Below are 11696 nucleotides of genomic sequence, written 5' to 3'. Positions count from 1 at the left end.
GACAGTAGAATTCATGGTTCCATCTATCACAGCAAGCCTTCCAGGTCCTGAAGCAGCAAAACAACCCCAGACCATCACACTACTACCACCATATTTTACTGTTGGTATGATGTTCTTTTCTGAAATGCTGTGTTCCTTTTACGCCAGATGTAACGGGACATTTGCCTTCCAAAAAGTTCAACTTTTGTCTCATCAGTCCACAAGGTATTTTCCCAAAAGTCTTGGCAATCATTGAGTTGTTTATTAGCAAAATTGAGACGCGCCCTAATGTTCTTTCTGCTTAACAGTGGTTTGCGTCTTGGAAATCTGCCATGCAGGCCGTTTTTGCCCAGTCTCTTTCTTATGGTGGAGTCGTGAACACTGACCTTAATTGAGGCAAGTGAGGCCTGCAGTTCTTTAGACGTTGTCCTGGGGTCTTTTGTCACTCTCGGATGAGTCGTCTCTGCGCTCTTGGGGTAATTTTGGTCGGCCGGCCACTCCTGGGAAGGTTCACCACTGTTCCATGTTTTTGCCATTTGTGGATAATGGCTCTCACTGTGGTTCGCTGGAGTCCCATCAGCTTGGCATGATGTCTAGCTTTTGAGGTGCTTTTGGTCTACTTCTCTGTGTCAGGCAGCTCCTATTTAAGGGATTTCTTGATTGAAACAGGTGTGGCAGTAATCAGGAAATTGAACTCAGGTGTGATACACCACAGTTAGGTGATTTTTTAACAAGGGGGCAATTACGTTTTCACACAGGGCCATGTAGGTTTGGATTTTTTTTTCCCCCTAAATAATAAAAAGCATCATTTAAAAACTGCATTTTGTGTTTACTTGTGTTATATTTGACTAATGCTTAAATGTGTTTGATGATCAGAAACATTTTGTGTGACAAACATGCAAAAGAATAAGAAATCAGGAAGGGGGCACATAGTTTTTCACACCACTGTAGATGACACTTGGGACTTCTGCATTTCAGCCAGCAATAACAAAATGTTCAACAATTAAAATGGTAAATATTTGACTTCTTACCTTTATGCAGATATATGTGGACTACACTGGGTACTTTGGCAATAAGTGAATAAAGCCTTTAATGACACTGATGCTTTTTTTGTGTGCCACCCTGTAGTGTTAGCAATAGTTGTTTGGTGGCTGAAGACTCCTAGCGAGTGCCCTTTGTTGTGGTTCCTTTGTGGGGGGGTTCTCATGTTCTCCTTGTCATTGTCTCGCATTTCACAAGTCGTCTGACTGGCTCAGTGCTGTTGGTTGGTGTCTTGCCCAATGTTAGCAGTTCTCTTGTTGCCAATGTTTGTTATGGCACAACACTTTCAATTAGTTTCACTTTTTGTGGAAACTTTTATCTTCATTATTTCTTTAAGGAATAGAGTCTGTCACCACAAGACTGCAAGCTGATTTGCTGGCTGCACCATCAGTTTTGATTTGATGTTTTCAGTGTTGTTTTGGAAGGAGCTCAAGTACGACTGCATGTTATTTACTGTTAGACTCTTGGCTGATGCCATTACGTCATTTTTTTTTTTTACAGGTATTTGCTTAGACTGTATTTTTCCACAATTGCACCAGAGGCTTATTAACTGACTTGAGTGGGGTCCAATAGTGAATCATGGGTGGAGGTTGAGATGTCAACTTTATGACTTTATCTGTGACACTGGGCTGCTTGCAGAGCAGGTTGGGGAGTCTGTTGATATTCCACGAGCCTCACCAGGATCGTTGGGCAGTAAAATTCTGTACTTTTTAAAACCGTTTGCAATTGTATGGCTTTTTTATTCTTTGACCACCAGGATAATCTGAGCAGTTTCCTCAATAAAGGGTATTGCAGGCATCTTGCACCGCTCGCCCCCATGATGTTAATCGTATGAGTGAGAGGTGCAGTCCTTAGACACAAAGGATCTGCTCCACACTTCCAAAGACATTCATCTCCATCCCAGTAATGACGCACATGGTGCCCGCCTTGGGTGGCCGATGCAGCTGCATGTCCTGATGATTGATTGGCCTCTTTGCTGGAGGTGCCATTTGCAAGTCCCCAGCTAACTTCATATTCAAAGTGCTTTTCTTCAGCTCGTAATAGCATTAATGAGTAGCTCTTCATTTTTGTTGTACTTTGGTTAAAGTGTGGTCAATCATTTAGCTGTAGCATTATATTGGGGTCTTACCTGCCCCCTCATATCGATTTTAAAATTAGATTACTCGGACTCACAAACATGTCAGGGAACAAAATGAAGCGATCATCTACTTCAGTGACCTCACCTTTGGAGCTCTGCTTTTCTGGGCACCTCAGGTTAGGAGGTCCCGTTTGCCGTGGTCTTTAAACTTTCCCATTAAGTATTGCTGTTGGAGTCAAAGTTTAATTGAGAGATGAGAGACCACCACCTGTTCCAAAGACCGACTGTTGTTTAGTTGGGGGCTTGCTTCTGTTGTTCAGCTGGCTGAGCGGTGCGTTGGCGAGCAGTGTGGCCAGTGGCATTAATATTCTTTCTTTTCTTTGTTAGACTGGGTGTGTGCAGTGCCCTCCACTAATATTGGCACCCATGGCAAATAAAATGAGCAATGATAAATGCCTTTTTATCTTATATTTAATTCAAAATATTAACAAAAATCTAACCTTTAAAGTAAAATTAAATTAAAACAATTAAGTGCACCGCCTCAGCTATTACTTCTCCTCTAATGCTTTATAAGGTTGGACAACACGTGGCATGAGAGCTGAGGCCATCCCGCCACACGGAATCTCTCCGAGGCCTTCGCGTTTCGAGGTCCACTCTTTGGCTTGTCCCACAGGTGCTCAGGTGACTTGGATGTTGTGGTCATCAGACCAGTTTTGTAGTTGTGTATGGATGAAGCCCCGCGAGGCTCTTCTAGACTCCCAAAAGATACAAATTGAAACATTATGGTGTCCTGTTGCTGGGAGGCTGCAGCAGGGTTAGGACTTCAGGTCACTTCATTCTCGTGGATTCAGCGTTGTGCTCGGCCCACTCAGGTTCTTCTTATGGGGGCTTTCTGTCATTTTATATTTTCAATGTATGGTTAGTTGATGGACTGCACGTAAAACTCGAGAGTTGCCAAGACCGACCCGATACATTGCATCATTTCCTCAAACACCCAACTCTGGATTACAATCTGGAGTAACGCTACAATCTGGTGCCTTCTGTATATTCGTAAGATACTTCATTAATACATTTTGGTTCTTTTTGAATCTCTCGAAATATTCTGAGACTCCCATTTCAGCCGACCCCCCCCACCCAACTCAGGCCCGTAGAGAGTTGAAGCCAATCCTAGCAGCACTGGCAACAAGACAGAAGCTATTATTGAATGAAACGGCAAGCCACCCATTGCAGTTCACACACACACACACACATTTAGTATCACTAATTACTCTAAAAACGTGTATGAGTGGAATGGGAGGACTGACTTAAGATACAGCACGGCCCAACAGCGCTTCCATCTTCGACAACCATTACGCGCTGGGCAGACTGTAATTGAAGGGACTCATTAGCAGACGTTTCTTGGGGGGCAAATTGTTCTGTAATAGTAATGGATTACACCTCTAATGACGCAATCCTTCAACTAGCGGGCCTCCGATCTAATGTGGCGCAGGTGTTTGCAGCCATTGTGAAGAGGAATACATTCAAACTGCTGGCTCTTAACTCTTTGCAGGGCGAGATTAGTAAAATGACAGGAACGCCTGCGGCAGATCAACACCATTTAACAAGTGAGCCATCAGTCCCACAGAAATTGCAGAAGGTCGCCCACAGAAGGTTGCACTCTTCCAGTAGCTCAATTAAAGATACCCACTAGGAACAAAGTGTAGAGTCCTACTGGGCCATTAGCCCCCTGAGGTCAGTGGAATCCTACTAGGCCAGTAGCCCTGCGAGATCTTTCCTGTTAGTGTAGAGTCATAGTGGGCCTGTAACCCCATTATTTATTTCTCCTTAATGTAGAGTCATACTGGGCCCATAGCCCCTTAAGGTCTTTTTCCAGTTAGAAAGGGAGGGTTTCCTCCAGTGTGGCAATCATCTGAACATGTCTACCTCTACAAACATTGGGGACTATTGTGCTTCACAAGCTCATCCACCATTTCCAAACCTACAGTATCAGACGTTTTATGCCATCACTCTCAGAGTGCTCATGTTAAACGGGTCAGTAAGAACGAGTGCTGCTGCATTGGTTCAGCCACTTGACTTCACTAAGGAAGCAAACAGCCCATTGGTTTAGATAAATACAGTGGTGTGAAAAACTATTTGCCCCCTTCCTGATTTCTTATTCTTTTGCATGTTTGTCACACAAAATGTTTCTGATCATCAAACACATTTAACCATTAGTCAAATATAACACAAGTAAACACAAAATGCAGTTTTTAAATGATGGTTTTAATTATTTAGGGAGAAAAAAATCCAAACCTACATGGCCCTGTGTGAAAAAGTAATTGCCCCCTTGTTAAAAATCACCTAACTGTGGTGTATCACACCTGAGTTCAATTTCCGTAGCCACCCCCAGGCCTGATTACTGCCACACCTGTTTCAATCAAGAAATCACTTCAATAGGAGCTGCCTGACACAGAGAAGTAGACCAAAAGCACCTCAAAAGCTAGACATCATGCCAAGATCCAAAGAAATTCAGGAACAAATGAGAACAGAAGTAATTGAGATCTATCAGTCTGGTAAAGGTTATAAAGCCATTTCTAAAGCTTTGGGACTCCAGCGAACCACAGTGAGAGCCATTATCCACAAATGGCAAAAACATGGAACAGTGGTGAACCTTCCCAGGAGTGGCCGGCCGACCAAAATTACCCCAAGAGCGCAGAGACGACTCATCCGAGAGGTCACAAAAGACCCCAGGACAACGTCTAAAGAACTGCAGGCCTCACTTGCCTCAATTAAGGTCAGTGTTCACGACTCCACCATAAGAAAGAGACTGGGCAAAACGGCCTGCATGGCAGATTTCCAAGACACAAACCACTGTTAAGCAAAAGAACATTAGGGCTCGTCTCAATTTTGCTAAGAAACATCTCAATGATTGCCAAGACTTTTGGGAAAATACCTTGTGGACTGATGAGACAAAAGTTGAACTTTTGGAAGGCAAATGTCCGTTACATCTGGCGTAAAAGGAACACAGCATTTCAGAAAAAGAACATCATACCAACAGTAAAATATGGTGGTGGTAGTGTGATGGTCTGGGGTTGTTTTGCTGCTTCAGGACCTGGAAGGCTTGCTGTGATAGATGGAACCATGAATTCTACTGTCTACCAAAAAATCCTGAAGGAGAATGTCCGGCCATCTGTTCGTCAACTCAAGCTGAAGCGATCTTGGGTGCTGCAACAGGACAATGACCCAAAACACACCAGCAAATCCACCTCTGAATGGCTGAAGAAAAACAAAATGAAGACTTTGGAGTGGCCTAGTCAAAGTCCTGACCTGAATCCAATTGAGATGCTATGGCATGACCTTAAAAAGGCGGTTCATGCTAGAAAACCCTCAAATAAAGCTGAATTACAACAATTCTGCAAAGATGAGTGGGCCAAAATTCCTCCAGAGCTGTAAAGACTCATTGCAAGTTATCATAAGCGCTTGATCGCAGTTATTGCTGCTAAGGGTGGCCCAACCAGTTATTAGGTTCAGGGGGCAATAACTTTTTCACACAGGGCCATGTAGGTTTGGATTTTTTTCTACCTAAATAATAAAAACCATCATTTAAAAACTGCATTTTGTGTTTACTTGTGTTATATTTGACTAATGGTTAAATGTGTTTGATGATCAGAAACATTTTGTGTGATAAACATGCAAAGGAATAAGAAATCAGGAAGGGGGCAAACAGTTTTTCACACCACTGTAGATAGAAAGAGAGAAGGCACTCTATAAATGATAGATACTTTATTAATCCCAAAGGGGAAATTCCCATACTCCAGCAGCAGCATACTGATAAAAAACAATATTAAATTAAAGAGCAATTAAAAATGCAAGGTGGAGAGTGCGAGGCAGGTATAAGAGCCTATAATCTTGTGTAATGTTAATGTTTACCCCCCCGGGTGGAATTGAAGAATCGCATAGTGTGGAAGAGGAGCGATCTGCTCAGTCTTGTCAGTGGAGCAGGATGGTGACAGCAGTCTGTCACTGAAGCTACTCCTCTGTCTGGAGATGATCCTGTTCAGTGGATTCTCCATGATTGACAGGAGCCTGCTCAGCACCCGTCGCTCTGCCACAGATGTCAAACTGTCCAGCTCCATGCCCACAATAGGGCCTGCCTTCCTCACCAGTTTGTCCAGGTGTGAGGCGTCCTTCTTCTTTATGCTGCATCCCCAGCACACCAACGTGTAGAAGAGGGCGCTCGCCACAACCGTCTGGTAGAACATCTGCAGCATCTTATTGTAGATGTTGAAGGACGCCAGCCTTCTAAGAAAGTATAGTCGGCTCTGTCCTCTCTTGCACAGAACATCAGTATTGGCAGTCCAGTCCAATTTATCACTCCGCTGCACTCCCAGGTATTTATAGGTCTGCACAATCACCTCTGATGATCACGGGGTCCATGAGGGGTCTGGTCCTCCTAAAATCCACCACCAGCTCCTTGGTTTTGCTGGTGTTCAGGTGTAAGTGGTTTGAGTCGCACTATTTAACAAAGTCCTTGATTAGGTTCCTGTCCTCTCCTGATGCAGCCCACAATAGCAGTGTCGTCAGCGAACTTTTGCACGTGGCAGGACTCTGAGTTGTATTGGAAGTCTGATGTATGTTGGCTGAACAGGACCAGAGAAAGTCCAGTCCCCTGCGGCACTCCTGTGCTGCAGACCACAATGTCAGACCTGCAGTTCCCGAGACGCACATACTGAGGTCTGTCTGTAAGATAGTCCATGATCAATGCCACCAGGTGTAAATCTACTCCCATCTCTGTCAGCTTGTCCCTAAGGAGAAGAGGTTGGATGGTGTTGAAGGCGCTAGAGAAGTCATGAAACAATTCTTACAGCACCACTGCCTCTGTCCAAGCTATCTAATGGTGGTATTCAGCGGTAAGAATACGTAGCTTGTGGTTGAACATCCACCATGACACATATAATGAGACAAACTGCCTCAGAAATTTGTTGCCAACATCTGCCATATCCAAACCTGTTGAACGTTACCAATCCCGACTTTCTACCAAGATCTACTAGAGAACATATGGAGCTACACTTGTCAAATACTTGACGATATTCTATTAATATTTTACATATTATTAATTTAATTTGTTGTTGATGGTTCATTAATGTACATAATATAAAAATATCATTGTCTTGCAGTTTACTCCTCAAACATCCATCCCCCGATCGGAGTATACGAGAAAGTCGAGGGGAGACCACTTCTGATTTTTTTCGGTTTTAGTGTGGGTGAAAATGGGGTTTTGAAATTAGTTCATGGCCGTGGAGTAAGCTATAGAGAAACTACCAGCTGAACACCTGGTAGAGCAACAAGGGGCGAAGAGTACAGCTGGTAAGCAGGTTTGTGTTTCCTGTTTCATAAATTACAATGCATCCTTGCCGATCGTGATACCAGGCGGTAGGGTAGTGCAGTGTTGCATGTTGAGTACAGACAAGTCAAATTTCATTACTCTGTCCTCATGACAATGCAATTCCTAGTAAGCCTGTCGAGATCTCCATCTATCGAGAGAAACGATGGTCGAGAATGCAATGGGTGAAATGTATCACATGTCTTCCACCGTTAAGAAATCGTGAAGAGTCGACCATTATTAAGGGTGACTAGGGCTCAACAAAAGACTCAAGATGGTTCTCCGAGTTGGATTAAGTGGGTTTAAAAACAGCAGAGTTGATGGGTGACAGGATCCAGTTTCTCTAGCTTTTAACATAAAACTTGGCAGAAGATGCTGTAGTCTGACTCAATCTTTCAGATCATCATCTGTTTTATTTTATTTGACAGAGCTGCTCTCTTTCGTATTCTCCTAGCTCATTTGGATCAGCACATTAGCTACAGCACTCTTACGTGACACGGTAAGCCTAATGGTTGATTGTTTTGTAATTAAACCCCAGTGATGCTTCAATAAAACTAAAACCTGAGTCACAAGAATCAAATCGATGTGCGAGTACTAAATTGACCGAGAACAAATGATGCCTCCAGCTGAGGAGGGAGGTTTGGCCAACTCATCCTCATCACGTCTAAAACCCCAGCTCCCCCATTCACGTCTTACGAGACACAGCAATGCAGAATATTTAAGGAGGAAGACCGCATTGGCATCTAATCATTCCCTTCTCAAGCAGAGCGGAGAAACACTTCCAAGATGAACTGGATAGCGGCCGCTCTCATGCTGGGCCTGACTGCCGTCTTTGCTCCTTGCCCACCCGTCGCTCAAGCTTGGTACCGGCAGTCCTCTGGCCCCAGTGCCTACTCTGTGGGCCGGGCTTCCGGCCTTCTACTGGGACTTGGCCGCTCTCATGCGAACCGGAGGGGACGCAGCGACGAAGGAGCAGATCTCTCCCCGTTCAAAGGGGATGACAGTCTTAACTGGGAACCGGCGGAGGAATTTCTGAAGTCTGATTCCTTCATCCACGCCGTTTCCTCCACTGAAGGGCTACCCTGGGGTCGAGAGAAGGTAAGACAACATAAAAAGATTTAAGTTCTTGAATAGGAGAAATTGTACCGTGCTGTACTGATGATGACAGTTTATAAACAAGAGATTGGTTATTATTATTGAAATTATGAACCAGGGGAGAGAAGAGGGAAAGCAGGCTTTAAAGTGAGGAAACATCAACAAAGGAGGACAGGTCGGAGGGCTCTGGGGTCCTGCATAAATATGAATGTGTGTGCTGAAGATCAGGGTTCAAAGATGTTGATGGGTATTACAGCTTATGAATTTCAAAAAAAAAATGGAGAATATAAAAGGTGCAGGACAGCGGTTCCCAAACTCGAACCTGGGGACCCACTGTGGCTGCAGGTTTTTGTTCCAACCAGATTCAGAATTGGTGATAATAAAGTGCTAACAACTGATCTCATTAAATTGGCTGGTCTTTAACTCTTCTCTTCTTCTTCTGGCTGCTCCCATTAAGGGTCGCCACAGCGGATCATCTTCTTCTTCCATATCTTCCTGTCCTCGTCATCTTGCTCTGTCACACCCATCCCCAGCATGTCCTCTCTCACCACATCCATAAATCTTTTGCTTAGGCCAGCGTTTCTCAACCTTTACGTATTTGCAACGTGAGTTTTCATAACAGTTTTAATTTTTTTGAAAGGAGCCCACTAATACCAATTTGTTCTTTTTTAAATAATGATATATCATAGATGCAGATTTTATTATACCTACTTCAACTTTCATCAACATTTATCTAACTATTTTTGTAGTATCAGAATGTAGTTTAAGTTAATTTGGTTTGGTTTCAATAGATGTATTTTTCATATTTTCGATTCGTTTTCTTTTTTTTCACATCATCCCCCCCACCCCATTTGAAAACCACTGGCTTCGGCCTTCCTCTTTTCCACTTGCCCATCAGCTCTATCCTTAGCATCCTTCTCCCAATATACCCAGCATCTCTCCTCTGCACATGTCCAAACCAACACAATCTCACTCTCTAACTTTGTCTCCCTACTCTCCAACTTGAGCTGACCCTCTAATGTCCTCAATTCTAATCCTGTCCATCCTCGTCATACCCAATACAAATCTTAGCATCTTTAACTCTGCCACCTCCAGCTCTGTCTTCCGATTTCTGGTCAGTGCCACCGTCGCCAGCCCTTATAACATGGTCTTACTATCATCCTGTAGACCTTCCCTTTGACTCTTGCGGATACCCGTCGGTCACAAATCACACCTGACACTCTTATCTCTACCCACTCCACCCTGCCTGCACTCTCTCATTCACTTCTCTTCCACAATCTCCTTACTCTGTACTGTTGATCCCAAGTATTTAAACTCATCCACCTTCACCAACTCTAATCCCCGTATCCTCACCATTCCTCTGACCTCCCTCTCATTTACACTCATGTATTCTGTCTTGGTGGTCCTACTGACCTTCATTCCTCTTCTCTCTAGAGCAGATCTCCACCTCTCCAGGATCTCCTCAACCTGCTCCCTACTCTCGCTACAGATCACAATGTCATCAGCAAACATCATAGTCCACGGGGGGCTCCTGTCTAATCTCGTATGTCAACCTGTCCATCACCTTTGCAAATAAGAAAGGGCTCAGAGACAATCCCACCTCACCAGGCTCACACTTCCCTCGTTCATATCCTATACAACTTTTACGTACTTCTCTGCCACTCCCGACTTCCTCATACAATACCACAGCTCCTCTCAGGTCCCCCTGTCAGATGCTTTCTCATCTGTCAACCTGTCCATCACCATTGCTAAACTCTTCTCTTATTCTGCATTCAGAAACACAACAGTATGGTTTTTACAATTTATAAGACATTTAGAAATATTTCTATTTTTTCTAAAGCTATAAATGCGTTTCCTATTATTTTGCTGTGTAGTTTTCTCCCTTCATTTAACCCTAATAGTAACACCAGCACAGAAGATGTTCAGGATGAAGAAAGCAGCAACGACTTTAGTGTCAGACCTGCTAATTAGTAAATAACCAGAAAAGCAGAATGAAAATTAGGTTGAAAATACTGTTAACGACATAAAAAACAAAAATACGTATTCCTTAATTAACTGCTTACAACATTTTAATAAAAAAATCTACCAAACTTAATTTGTAAATTCTACATTAACTCCAAAACACAGAAAATGAGAAATAACAACTTAATTAGGCTAAGAGTCCAATGAAAAAACAGAAGTTGATAGGAACAAAAACCTGCAGCCACAACTGGGGGATTGGGGTATATGCGGGGGTTTGTTGAGTTGGGGGGTACCAGGTTCGAGTCTGGGAACCCCTGGTGTAGGACATGTACTGAAGATCGGGGGGATACAACGTGGATTTAAATTAGGAACAAGTAAATGAAGTGAGATTAGGGAGAGACCACCTATAACCAGTGTTAACGTATTAGTGGTGCACTCAGTGTGTTGAATCAGAGGTAGAGGATGAAGCCAACAGGACTGATAAATGAAGGACTTGGTATGAGTTTTGGAAACCGAGGTTCTTCTCACTTTTACACAAACCTGCTCTTGTCCAACAGCAATAGATGTTTCGACAAGCTAGAATGTCCACGCCCGACATTGGGAATGAGGTGAATTGCTTTTTGAATCATCACGATTCCTCTTTCACGCTGAGCTCAATCTGTTGTGTTGCAATTTCAGAATTTCTGCCTCCAAGATCTGACGCTCCACCCTGCCAGCTGCGTGCCAACCGACGGGGACAACCTGCACTCCCAAACCTGCACAGCAGACGTGCGGATCTCCACCGATGTCGGCGACTGCTTGCACCCAAGGGTGTGATCGTGAACCTCGCGCTTTCTGTGACGCCTTTTGTCTTTGTGGTGTTTTGAGTGTTGATACTGTGAAGATTTGCCAACTGGGCTTCATTGGGCACAGAGGAGATTTGCCTAATAAACACATTAAGTACAAATCTCACACCAGCGTTCTGCAGTTCTGTAGTCAATTAGAGTGGATTGAACTTCAGAAACGTTACGCGTTAACACAGACAGGGTAAATGGTCATGGAAGTGGGGTGACCAGGGGTCTCATTTATAAAAGTTTGTGTGGTTTCAAAAATGTGTGTATGCTCAAAAAAATAAAATTCTAAAGACATGAAGAGAGGAGATGAGGGTTGCTGGATAATAAAAGAAAAATGAAATAGTCT

Source organism: Polypterus senegalus, chromosome 10 (assembly GCF_016835505.1).
Source record: "Polypterus senegalus isolate Bchr_013 chromosome 10, ASM1683550v1, whole genome shotgun sequence".
Taxonomy (NCBI): domain Eukaryota; kingdom Metazoa; phylum Chordata; class Cladistia; order Polypteriformes; family Polypteridae; genus Polypterus; species Polypterus senegalus.
Note: the sequence above shows the minus strand (reverse complement) of the source record.